General features: G+C 37.7%; 1 protein-coding gene and 2 non-coding genes across 4 annotated transcripts in view; 2 read left to right on the top strand and 1 right to left on the bottom strand.

Moving 5' to 3' along the window:
* Window positions 1-13,229, bottom strand: part of LOC107648921 (histone H4) — a 31,885-nt gene that overhangs the window by 6,482 nt on the left and 12,174 nt on the right. The window contains exons 2-3 of one of the 2 annotated variants that reach the window (XR_008916795.1): window positions 7,642-7,716; window positions 2,945-3,046 (exon numbers count right to left, since the gene is read on the bottom strand). The gene's annotated coding sequence lies outside the window, so the exon portion shown is untranslated. Of the gene's footprint in view, window positions 1-2,944; window positions 3,047-7,605; window positions 7,717-13,229 lie in introns of both variants that reach the window. The other variant, XM_056819321.1, reaches the window with a different exon arrangement.
* TRNAQ-CUG (transfer RNA glutamine (anticodon CUG)) lies at window positions 6,033-6,104 on the top strand. The gene has a single exon. It is a non-coding gene; the product is annotated as a tRNA-Gln (tRNA).
* Window positions 13,224-13,229, top strand: part of TRNAQ-UUG (transfer RNA glutamine (anticodon UUG)) — a 72-nt gene continuing 66 nt past the window's right edge. The window contains exon 1 of the tRNA in view: window positions 13,224-13,229. This exon is cut by the window's right edge and continues 66 nt beyond it. This is a non-coding gene — a tRNA (tRNA-Gln).

Below are 13,229 nucleotides of genomic sequence, written 5' to 3'. Positions count from 1 at the left end.
CATCTCTCCCAATAAATATTACAACACCTAATACATTTAGAGAGCCAATAGAGTCACATTTTGCATCTGGTTTGCTTACCAAAACTGATCTAGACACCCCAGTGTCCAAAAGATAATCATAGTATGAATTTCCCACCTTTAAAGTGACACGAGGTTCCTTACTATGCGGGGGGAGGGCATATATAGGGATTACTGGCATTAAAATATCAGGGTCTGGATAATCAAAGGTTTCACTCTTTGATTCCAAGGCCCTTACCCCCCCCCCCTTCACACCTTCATAAAGGTGCCTGGGCAGTTTTCTGGGATCCCCCATGCTGATGGGGATTTTCACCTGGAGAATGGCATGGATGAACTCCATTTTTTATATATTGTTGTTGGGCATTGTGTTGGGTATTATCATTTTCCTCATTTGGAGCACTGTCATTATTTTGATCAGCATTACGATTCCTATAGTTATTATTTCTAAGGTCGGTATTATTCCTTTTTTCCCATAGTCAGCTCCTACAGACCATCATTGCATTGTCTTTCTTTTCACAGAAAAGGCAGGTTAATGATTTATCTGTGGATTCCTGCAAAGGGGATATGGTCTCTCCCTTATTTTTCAATTGTCCCTTTAACATTTCAATTTCTTTCTTTAAGTTTTCCACTGATGTATTGTGCTCCTCAGGTCTTTTTACAATTTTTTGAGGTTCATAGAGTCCCAATTAGGACAGCTAGTTTTAAAGTAGTCTTTTACCACTGAACAATAATTCTCAATGAATTGCCTATGTATTTGCCTAATTTCCCTTTCTCTGGATAAATCAAGGTCCATATATATATTTCCTATGTCAATAAGTCTGACCATAAACTGGGAGGGGATCTCATCAATTTCTTGTTGGGTTATTTCAAATTTTGACCATTTTTCAGATCTATCCAATCAAGTTCTCATAGCTGTCAATAATGCTTCTCTGGCCTGGTTTAATTTTGTGTGATCTAGTTCAGTATTGGGGTTCCAATGTGGATCTTCAGTTGGCCAATAATTTGCTCCTCTACCTTGCTTCAGATTAGCCAGAGAGATCACATTATTTTTCTCTCTGTCAGAAATTTTTCTAATAAATAAATTTTTCTAATAAATTTTCAACATCCATCCAAGTGGGGTCAAAAGTTCTGAATATGTTCTCCAATCCTTTTATAATTAATATTGGTTATATTGGTTCTCCAATCCTTTTATAATTAATATTGGTTAATATTGGTTCTTCCTCAAATGATGGAAGATCCTCCTTGAATTTATTTAAATCTTCAGGGTTAAAAGTTGTATGGTGTCTTATAGACATCAAGTTCCCATCTTTATTGAAAGTTGGAACTTTCCTTAAAGGAAATAAACTATCTGAATTTTCTCATACTCCTGTCTCTAGGCTTCTTGCTCCATTCTCAAAGGGGTAGATATGAGAAAGGGAAGGATTGGGCATGCTGAGGGGGAGGGTTTGTTGTCGTACCATAGTGCCAGAAGGATCAGAGGTAGGAAGGGTATGGGAATTGAATTGGGCAGTATGGGAAGGAAGGGCAAAGGAAGAAGGGTTAGTAGTTTAGGGAAAGGATGCAGATGGGGTTAGGGTAGGAGGCATGGACAAGGTGTGAACTTGGATGTGAACTTAGGGTAGAGGGGATGGGGTAGGAAGTATGGAAAGGGTGTGAACTTAGGGTGGAGGGATTGGGATAGGAAGCAAGGGCAGGGTGTGAACTTATATGTGAACTTAGGGTGGAAGGGGTGGGGTAGGAAGCATGGGCAAGGGGAGGGACATGGGCTGAGGGGTCAGAGCAGGAGGCATGGGTAGGGGGGAAGTGGAGGTGAGGGGGTGGGTCAGGAGGCATGGGTAGGGGGGAAGTGGGTTGGTTAGGAGTGGGTGGAGATAGGGCTGAGGGGGCAGGGCAGGGGGAATAGGCAGGGGAAAGAGTGGGTTGGGTATGGGAGGGGGTGGTTTGAGAAGTAGGAGCCAAATTGTGTAGAGCAGGGTGGGACAGGGATTCTGATAATAATGGAGTATGGAGAGATAAATCACTCCTATTCCAGTATGTTCTTAACTCTCTTTTAATGCTTTTTATAGAAGCTATGATCTCCCCCAAACTTTCCTCTATAAGCTCAAGCCAGGTATTTTGTTCTGCATATTGCTGAATAATAGAAGGAACAATCGGTTGGTTTTCCTGGGAAATATGTTTTCCAAGGAGATACAATATTACAGCTACAACAATGAAAATCCCAAGGGGGAGTAGTGTGTCAAATAGACTTTGCAATAAGTTCTATGGGATGAGCCATTTCAGAGAGATAAGGAATAATATATTTACAAGTTTGGTCATGGAGTTGATAAGCCAGTTGTTAAGTAAGTTGTGAACCAGCTGTAACCACATATTTCCAAAGTAAACATGTGGGGAGCAGGACAAGGCCAAAACTTTCTCTAGGTTTTGTAGCTAAACAGCTTCCCCAGTCCTACAGCTTTTGGTTTAAAAAAAAAAAGAAGAAGAAGAAAAACAGCTGTATTCTATCTAATTTAAGGAGAGAGGGGAAAAAAATCCAAATTTACTTACCACTACAGCTGATCAAAATAAGCTATTAAAACCTGAACTTAGGGATAGTCACAGTAAAGAAAAAGTTTAGAAAATTTAAGAAGATTGGGGGTATTTTGTCACAATTGACACGGTCAACCAAAACTGTATGGATAATTTTAGTGTTGTGACCTAAGCTATGTTTAATTATTGGTTGCCATGGGATATCCCAAATAAAATATCCAAGTCAACTGGAATTATGGTGATTTTAATTACTATAGAGAGAAGGAATTAAGAAAGAGAGAGAGGGAAAGAGTTAATTTAAACTGCTCCGGTTCAGACTGAGCTAGCAGGCATTAAAGGCCTTGGCCAAGGGGACCTCCCCTGAGACTCAAGGGAAAGGGAAGTCAGTCTTATCACTCACCCCACGTGACTGTCTCAAGGAGGGAGCTCCTCCAGGCTCCAATTCCAGGATCAAACTGGTGCCCAGACAGCTCACAGGAAGTCACCAGCCAGATCAACCTCTCTGGGAAAAGAGAGCAAAGAGAAGAAGTGACGCACCCTATATAGACGGTTTTACATCACTTTCTTGCGTCTCATTTGTACCAATGGTAGCTTAGCTTGACTTAGGACAGCACAGGGTCTGTCAGCTGTTTCTGCACATGTCTGTTGAAGGCCATCCTTCTAGATACTTAATCTTTGAGTATGGGTGCAGACATTCCTGACCTTGTTAGACTAAGTAGAGTGGAGCAATGTAAAGTTCACAAGACATTCCTGATTCTGTTAGACCAAGTATCTCCATTGTTGCAATCAGGAGATTACAACTTTATCTTCCCCTAAAGTATGGTCTGATTAGGGTGGAGTAGTTTTAAAGTTCACATCAGCTAGGTAGAACAGGGGACAGAGCTCCAGGTCTGGAGTTAGAATGTCCTGGGTTCAAATGTGACCTCAGATATTTTCCATCTGAGTGACTCTGGGCAAGTCACTTAACCCCAATTGCCTATTCCTTACTTTTTTTTCTTCTTAGAATCAATATTAAGTATCAATTCTAAGATAGAAGATAAGGGTTGAAAAACAAATCAGTAGCAAAACAATAAGAAATCTCTTATTTCTAAGCAGAAGATCATTGATGATTACAAGAAAATTAAACTAGTGAAAGTATTTAGGAAGAAATGTACCTGCAATGGTACTACAACTGTGTTAATAATATGAAGTAATTCACTTATAGAGTGACTGACTCAAGAACATATGGCAATTCCTTTTAGAGACTGGACTGACTAAGAATGACCTATTCATGGATTTGAAGTGTTTGTGGCTTATTCAAAAGTGAAGATTTCTTTGTAAGAATAGAAACATTTCCTCTCTTCCTTGTTACAAGTTTAAAAGCCTGAAAGTTTGTATATATAGCGTTTATTGTTTAACTTGGAGTAGGTAATCATTCTTATGATAAACTTTAAAGAGCCATGCTGTTTACCTTTTCAGTTCCTTATTTAAACAGAAGCAAAACCTTACAGTCCCTAGACAGAAAAAGCAATAACCTGGGGTAGTTGGATAGAGCTTCAGGCCTGGCATCAGGAGGACTTGGTTGTAAATCTGGCCTCAGACACTTCCTACCTGTGGGACCCTGGGCAAGTCACTTAATTTCAATTGCTTAGCCATTATAACTTTTCTGCCTTAGAATTGGCTCTAAGGAAAGAAGGTAAGGATTAAAAAAAAAGGAAAAAAGCAATAATCTGGTATTTCAATCAAGTTCAAAACCTTAATTTTGTCTATTCAGAGGTTGTTTGCAGAGCTCCCAGTCCATTTAAAAGCACATGAACTTTTAGGGATGATGCTCAGAAGAGAGAATAGGTTAAGGAAAAGAATGCCTACATGTACCATCAGGGTAACCTTTGGTAGCTACAGAGCAGAGAGTCTCCTAGTCACTGATAAGAAAGAGTTTCATTTGAAGAAAAAAGATAATATTATAATATAATGCTGATAATAATAGAACTTATGCAGGGTTTTATAAATATTATCTTATTTAATCCTCACAATAACCCTGGAAAGTAGGCGCTATTATTATTCCCATTTTACTGATGGTGGAATTGGGGCATGTAGAAGTTAAGTGGCTTGCCTGGAGTCATGCAAGTAATATGACCTTAGACACATTACTCAACCTTTCTAGACCTTAATTCCGTCATTTATGAAGTGAGAGCTTTGGTCTAGAAGACTGAGAAGATCCCTTCCAGTTCTAAAGCTATGTTCCTATGATATAGCAGCTCAATTCACAATCTGGAAAACATCTCAGCAAAGAAAATTCAGGGAATATTTTCAGATTCAGCAGCCCACCGGCCCCTGGAGTAGTGAGAACCTCTGTAAGTTTGCTCAAATTTCAAAATATTCCTGTTATTTTAACCCCAAATTTCCGACCTCGGGATGCCCTATTCATTCAGAGGAATTTTTCGCTGCCTTTTCTTTTTTTCTATGATCTTTAGGGAGACCCGATCTCTGTTGTAGTTCTAGAATGGCAAAGGAGGCTAGAGTAATTCATATGGAACAGCTCACTGTTACAAAGACCCATTCACTATCTCATCGCTGAATCTGTGCTTTGGGACAGAGCCTGGAAACTGGCGATGGATTCTCACCGAAGTCGCAACTGAAAGCTTCTAGAGATTGGTGTTATTTACAGGCCTTTCGCTCAGGTAGCAGAGTGATAATTCAGCACGGAAGAGGTGACAAAATTGGTACTTTTATCTTATTCTCCTCCAATCTGCAACTCTCCTGACCATATCAGAACCCAGAGATGCTATTTCCTTGCAACTAAGGGTCCCCTGGATTCTCCCTCGATTATTGCTTCTTATGCAAAAAAATTAAATCTCTCAAATTTAGTGTCAGGCCCCAGAATCTCTTCCTGGGTTTGTACAGTGCTCAGGGACCAGAGGCTTCCTAAATGATTTTCCACAAACCTTTGGTTCCTTTCCGACCTGGAGCCAATCTGAAACTTCAAGGATTTGGAGGACTGTCTGGTTTGGGATTGGTGCACTAGTGCGGCTGCGGTGGGAAGCCTGCGCAGGCGCAGGGCGTAGCAAAGAGGAGGAGGGGCCTGCTTCTGGTTTGGGATTTAGAGTTAGTGACTGTGGACTTTAGATTCACTTGCAGGAAACATTTATTTAACTCCTACTTCCCACCGCGGGAACTCTTCGCTGCTTGTTCTGACTCCTTCAGAAAGAGAGAGACAGAGACAGAGAGCAAAGGGACGAGGCACATTTTCGAGAAAGATCTCGATTCTCTAGTAGAGAACGGGAGACTCAAATTAAGAGGATAAATGAGGAAAGGAAGAAAAAAGTTCATAGGATCACAGAGTTAGAGCCAGTAAGGGGCTTGTTGGTAACTAATGGGCTCTGGGACTTTACCTTACCAAGAGACTTTTTTAAAAATTCCTAAGTGATCAGAAGAAAAGTAAAGGACAAAACAAGAATGGGGATACTCAAGTATTAGAGGAAGATGTCTAAACATCCTACAAGCAGCGTGGTTCCATGGTGTAATGGTTAGCACTCTGGACTCTGAATCCAGCGATCCGAGTTCAAATCTCGGTGGGACCTTTCTTTGTTATGCTTGGGCTCACCCCATAAAAGTGATGTTTTTAATGACAAACGTGCATTCAGCAACGTTCTCCTGCCACTGAAGGGCAACGGTGACTGTAGATTTATTGATTTCCTACTCTCTCTCCCCAATGCTTCAAAGAATTTCTGAGGCCCTGGGAGGAAGAAAACAAGTAACAGAAGACCTGTTAAATGCAATAATGGGACCAATTCTATACACATATAATACTATGCTGCTGCCTAATGTAAATTCAATGTAATTTTGAAGTAGCAGGGTGGAATAGTCAGTAGTAGTTCTAGAGTTGGAGGATCTGGATTGGTTTCATTTTAATTATTGAAGATAGGACTGTAATGTTGGCCAACTTCCTCAGGCTGTCTCAAAAGTTTTGTTTTTTCTTTCTTTTTTTTAAGACTACTTCCCCAAATCCATCCTGAACTGCATATGTAGCCTGTGAGCACAGGACATCTAGATCACATTTTCTATCTTAGCAAGTTTGAGCATGGTATTTGCCTCCTTTGTGTTTGTTCTTTCCTGATTTTAGGTGAAAACTATCTCAATGTGGATTTGTCTAAAATTGGTGGTAACCTTATATAAGAGTTGGAGAGATCTTTGTTTCCATTCGGTCTGAGCTAAGAGTGTTATGGAAAGGAATCCCTGGCAACTACTCCAGGGATCTTGGAAAGATCGTCCATTAACAAGATTTTAAAAAGCCTTCTAGTTTTACCAGGAATTTCTTAGATATCATAGAGCTGAGGTGAAATGTTGAATGAGTAATTAGCTTTATTGAAAACTGCTTTAGGTTCTCATGAGATTTTAAGTATGATCTCAGGAGACTGTAAGAATACTTAGAAGTCATTACCAAACCCTGTTGAATTTTTTTCCCCTCAAATTCACACTTGTGGATCTTCTTATGTTTAGCATTTCTTTTATATGTATCAATGAATTACCTATCCCATATATGATTCACATTATGCCTTGAAGAGCTTTTTTTTTTTTTCTTTTAGGGTAAAACCCAGGAGTTGGCTACAACTTAAGTCATAAGTAAAATTCTGGCGTGAGTAGTTAAGAAACCAAAAAGTGTGAGAACAGGGAGGGGAATCCCTTTTCATTAGAGGCCATTCCTCCTCTCCTCCCTCCACATCCTGGTTCAAATCACATAATTAGCGACAGAACAAAGCATTATGTTCCCTATGGGCCCAGAAGTGGGGTCCTCAGAGTCAGATGTGATTCAACTCTTTCAGAAATATTTCCATATATATAAACATACATTCTATGAGAGAAAGTGACATAGAGAAAGGATTTGGGTAAAAATCTCATTTTTTAAATGCTATTGTGGTGTGAGTTAATCTGCTGGGTGTGTATGTATGTGGGTGTGTATGCATCTCTTATATATATATATATATATATTTCTCTATATGTGTGTGTTCCTGATATATATAGAAATAGAGGCTTGTTTGAGGTTCACATTTAGTCATTAAGATTAGTTCTTCTGGCACCTACCCAAAGCTCCTCCTCAAGTATTTTGGGTTCTCTTACCATCCATCCTCATACTGAGGTTGAGCGAATTGGGAATGGGCGCACGGGAGGGGAAAAAAAAGAGTAACGAAGTTGCTGTAAAAAAGAAAGAAAAGTGAATCAGAAGGGAGTAACTTTCAGACCTTTGGAGAAAATTCCCCCGCCTCGCCTCTCCCGCAGTATTTCCTTTCTCGAAATCTGAACCTTTTTCTCTTTTAATTTTGGGTATATTTGGGAACAAGCCTTTAGTGCAGACCCATCTGGCTGTCAGGTGAAGAACAAGAGTGATTTCTGAAATTCTTCGTTTTCAGTGGAAAAAGTGAAAGGGATTGGCTCTGGGGAGAAGAGAAGTGACGAAACTTCGGATCTTTAAACGAAGTTATAACTAGCTAAAGAAAAACTTTGACTAAAATGAATACAGCATTTCTGCGTCAGATAAAATTCTTAAGAACTTTTCTTCCATCTGGCTCCATGGTGTAATAGTCAGTACTCTGGACTTTGAGTCCAGCGATCTGAGTTCAAGTCTCAGTGGGACTTGTCCTTTTTACTTTCTTTTTCCTCCCGGAATTACAAAGGCTGACTCTCCCTTTTTCTTTATCCCAGCAACAGTGTTTTTAAAGCTTTGTTCATATAGCTTTCAAATCAGTATTCTTAAAGCGTATCTACCACTATGCCATTATCCTTCCCAAGAAGCTCTTTAGGCTTCCTATTACCTTGTGGATAAAAGTTTCTCTGTTTGGTGTTCAAAACCCTTTATAATCTGTCTCCAGGTTACCTTTCTAAGTTATTAGAAGTTTACTTTTCATCCTAAACTTTACTTTTAGTCAAAATGGCTTTTGGGGAAAGATTTCATTATTTGACAGAAACTGCTGGGAAAAATGGAAAGCAGTCCCGCAGAGATTAGGCATAGACCAATATCTCACATCACACACTAAGATAAAGTCCAAATGAATACTTGATCTAGAAATAAAGACATAGAGAATATTATGAAAAATGAAACAAACTATTTAGGTTACATTAAATTGAAAAGGTTTGTACAATTGAAACAAATGCAGCCAATATTAGATGGAAAACAATAAATTTTGGGTAAAATTTATAGCAAGTGTCTCCCACAAAAGTCTCATTTCTCAAATATATATAGAGAATACAGTCAACTTTATAAGAATACCAAGCATTCCTTGATTGAAAAATGATCAACATGAACAGGCAGTTTTCAGAGGAAGAAATTAAAATTATCCATAGTCATACAAAATAAAATGCTTCCAATCACTATTGATTAGAGAAATGCAAATTAAAACAACTCTGAGATACTACCTCACACTACCAGACTGACTAACATAACCAAAAAGGAAAATGATCAATGTTGGAAGGGATGTGGGAAAATTGGGACACTAATAATACACTGTGGGTATAACTATGAACTTATATAACCATTCTGGAAAGCAATATGAAACCAGGCTCAAAGGGCCACAAAATTCTGTATACCCTTTGACCCAGCAAGATCACTGCAGGGTCTATATCTCAAAGAGATCAGAGATAAGGGAAAAGAATACCTGTATTGAAGTAGTTTTAGCAGCTCTTTTTGTAAGGGCAAAGAATTGGAAACTGAGGAGTTGTCCACCACTTGGGGAAGGACTGAATAAGTTGTGGTATACAGCTGTAATGGAATACTATTGCTTCAGAAGAAACAATGAACAGGATGAGTTCAGAAAGGCCTGGAAAATCTTATATGAACTGATGCAAAGTGAAGTGAGCAGAACCAAGAAAAGAAAAAAAAAATATATATATATGTATACAGTAACAGAAATATTATACAGGGATCAACTGTGAAGGCTTAAACCATTATCAGCAAAGCAAGTTTTGAAGATAGCCACAAGGGACTCTTGATTAAAATGTTATCCATAGCCAAAGAAGGAACTGTTGGAGTCTGAATGCAGATCAGAAAATGCCATCTTCCACTATATTTCTTTCATTAAATTCTATTGTATGTGTGATATGTGTCTGAGGACATGAGGAATATGGAAATAGGTATTACATGCAAGTATGGGTAAAACATATCAAACTATTCACTACTGGTAAGGGGAGGGGAGGAAGGCAGAAATTCTGAATTCTAAACTGTCAAAAAATTGTCAAAAATTATTTCTACATGTATCTGAAAAAAATTTAAAATTGGAAAAAATAAATACTTGTTTAAAAAAAAAAACAATAAAAAACCCAAAGTAGCTTGTTCTTCCCTTTTACAAGGCATTTCTTCTCTGGTCTGTCATATTACTTTTCTGAAGTGTTCCTTTGAGAATGGGAAGAGACATAGAAGAGGAAATCTTGATGACTTTTTAAATTCTGGTGGAGGTTCTTTGTGTTTGTTTTGTTTTATTTTGTTTGCAAAGGATGATGATGATGATATGGACATATTTGAAGTCAACAGGAAAGGAATTAGTAGATATGGGAGAGGTACAATATTAGAAAGAGAGGAGTGGATAATGATTAAGTTGTAATTTGTTAGAGAAAAAAGTAGGTGATACAATCAAGAGAATGTGTGAAAGGATTGACTCAGGGAAAGAAAAAGTTAACTGTCAAAATCTGTGGGGGAAAAAGTGAAAACTAGGGGATGATATTAAGGGATTTTGAGACAAAGATAATAACTACCACTCTCTTCTGAATATTCTCTTCTTGGATTGTCTGTTTTCTGGGTTTTTAAATTACTTTTCTCTCCTGGTTCTCCTTCAATCTGTTTCTTTTCAGTCTCTTTTGTCAACACCATCTATATCATGCCCCTTTATCCTGAGCATTCCCGTAGGCTCTGTTCTGATCTCCCACAACTATTAGTGTCCTCCTTCCCAAATTACCTTGTATTTCACTATTTTTAATTGTTCATATTTATTTATATGCTCATATATATACATTTTGTCCCTTCCATTAGAGTGTAAGAGTGGGGGTTATTTCTCTTTGTATTCATATCCCCTGTACCCAGCACAGTGTCTGGAATATACTAAGAGCTTACATAAATGCTTGGTGATTTATTGATTGATCTTAAACTTGGAGACAAGAATAATTAAAGAAAATATTATAACCTTGTTAATTATCATTTGATAGAAGAATTAGGTAGACTGATGGGCAGTTTGGCAGCTTGAGTGAGTCCAGACTTGGAGACCTAGAGTGTTTTGGATTATGATCCCTGAAAGGGATAAGAAAGGATTTCTCCTTCATCCTCTTTACCTTTCCACTTTCTCTGTAGCAATAACAATAGCAATGGAGTTACTTGCCCAGAAGACTATATATACCCTTATATACACAAGTCAGTTTGAGAAAGTTTTAGGAACAGATGAAGAAACAAAAATATACACTTTCCACCCAGACAGAGAGGCAGTTGCTAGACATCAGAAGCAGATCCCTGGAATGCTGATCCCTGGCAGCAGAAAAGATAGCTGCTTATTTATCCAAGGAAGAGTTAGCACTGGCAACCCAGGGTCAAAATGTGGAGGGAATACTCTGGAAGGCTGGCTGAATAATCTTTGTTCATCAAGAACATCATGCCCATGAAGAAGCTTTATGATAACTCATCTAAGAAAGAAAGGACACTGAGGTCTGAAAGTACTAGATTTTCCAAGTGCCTAGTGAAGCACACACAGGTACCTTGCTTCCATTGTACTTTGCATTTGTGTTGGCAGATACTGTATGGGTTCATGTGAGAGTATGTCCCAGGTTCATCAGGGGAAAATTTTGATTCTGTCCCATTGGTGGACTTTTAATGGGAACCACATTGGTGGTTAATAAAGAATTTAGACCCAAGATAAATAAAGAAAGCAAGAGAGAGTTTCACTGACTTTATGTCACTAGGCCTAATGAAGCCAATTGACAGATAAGTGAAAGAAACAATAGGCATAGTGGGTAGACAAGCTCTTTGAAAAATCAGAGAATATAACAAAACAGGCACCATAAGATGGAAAAAATGAGTTTTTGTCCAATTTTTTTAAATGGAAGAAAGGAAGCCTCAAAATATAGGCAAGTGAATTTAATTTCAATTTTGAGCAAAATATTGAAACATTACTAAAATATGGCTTAAAAATTCTTAAACATGAAGTTGTAATCATTAAGATCTAGTATATCTTTTCCAACATCAGATCATGAAGATATTTTTTCTTTCCATATTTAAGGGTTTCTAGACTGGTAGATTAAGGGAATAATTCAAATATAATTTATCTAGACTATATGAGAATTTGACAATGTTACTCATTCTATTCTTGTGGGCAATGGAGCGATATGACCCAGGTGATAGTGTTTGGGTACATTTGGAACTAGATCAATGGCCAGACCTCCAAAAGGTATATATATATATATATATACACACTTCATCTATATATATATATATATATATACACACACTTCATCTATATATATATATATACACACTTCATATATATATACTATACTTCATCAAGATATATATATAAGGATATATATATTAAATATATAATATATAATTCATTTAATAAAATAAATTGAGTTTGAAACAATGAATCTCGCCCTGTAGGATTTTGTACTAGTCTCTAGCTTTGCAAGGGAGAAGAGAATGGAAAGAGTGAAATGATCAAATCTTCAAAAATTAAAAAAATTATATAAATGTATAATAAAACCAGATAATTTTCAGATAATGCAGCACCAAAGAAAGATAGCTAATATAATGTACAGTAGACTTAGTGTTCAAAAAGGTATAGTAGGATAGAGTAATGAAATAAATTCAATAATATGAAATTTAATAGAAGAATATAAAATCCCTTACTTAGATTTAAAAAGGTAACTTCATATGCGGGAGATTTGGTAAGTGTGACTACATAGCAGTTCATTAGAAAAAGATCTGTAGGTCTAAATGATTTGCAAGCTCAATATCTATATGAATTGTAGACAAAACACCAATACATTTTTAGAGCCCTGGACTCTAGGACATGCTCCTGTTCTACTCCATCCTGCTCAGACCACATTTGTATCTTGCAATTTATTTTTTCAGAAGGACATTGACAAGCTAAAGAACTTCCAGAGAAGGCATGGGTAAGAAGACAATTGATTGTCCTTGGATTCTCTCTGAAGAGCATTTCTCTCCTAAGTGAAGCAGAAATACCATTCTGTACCCCATCATCTCTAAGAATAATTCCCATTACCTGTAAACAAGAGGATTATGGTAAAAGAAAGCAAAATCACTTCTACTGATTATGTCCTCATTACACATCTGCCCTCTTTACCCAGAAAAGCTCAAATCAACTCTACTACCAATGGTGTAGTGGATGGAAAAGAGGGGAGCAATGTGAAAAGGGAAGGGGAAGGAGAAACAAACCAAAAGAGAGATGCAGACAGAGACCGACTTTGTGAGTCTTAACTGGAAGACAAACAGCTTCATCTTCTGTGAATCGATAAATTTTTCCTTGGGAACACAATTATGGGATTTCACTGGATTAAATTAAGCTACAATTTGGGAGTCCAAGTATCATATATACGTACACAATCCAAACTTAAATCTACTATTCACATAACTCTCTTTCTCTCTCTTTGTATATCTGTGTAAAACATAGAATAGTCAAATATAACCCTCTAACATTCACTAAGTGGCCGGTCCC

Source organism: Monodelphis domestica, chromosome 2, assembly GCF_027887165.1.
Source record: "Monodelphis domestica isolate mMonDom1 chromosome 2, mMonDom1.pri, whole genome shotgun sequence".
NCBI lineage: Eukaryota > Metazoa > Chordata > Mammalia > Didelphimorphia > Didelphidae > Monodelphis > Monodelphis domestica.
The sequence above is the reverse complement of the archived record's forward strand: the minus strand, read 5'-3'. Positions and strand labels throughout refer to the sequence as shown.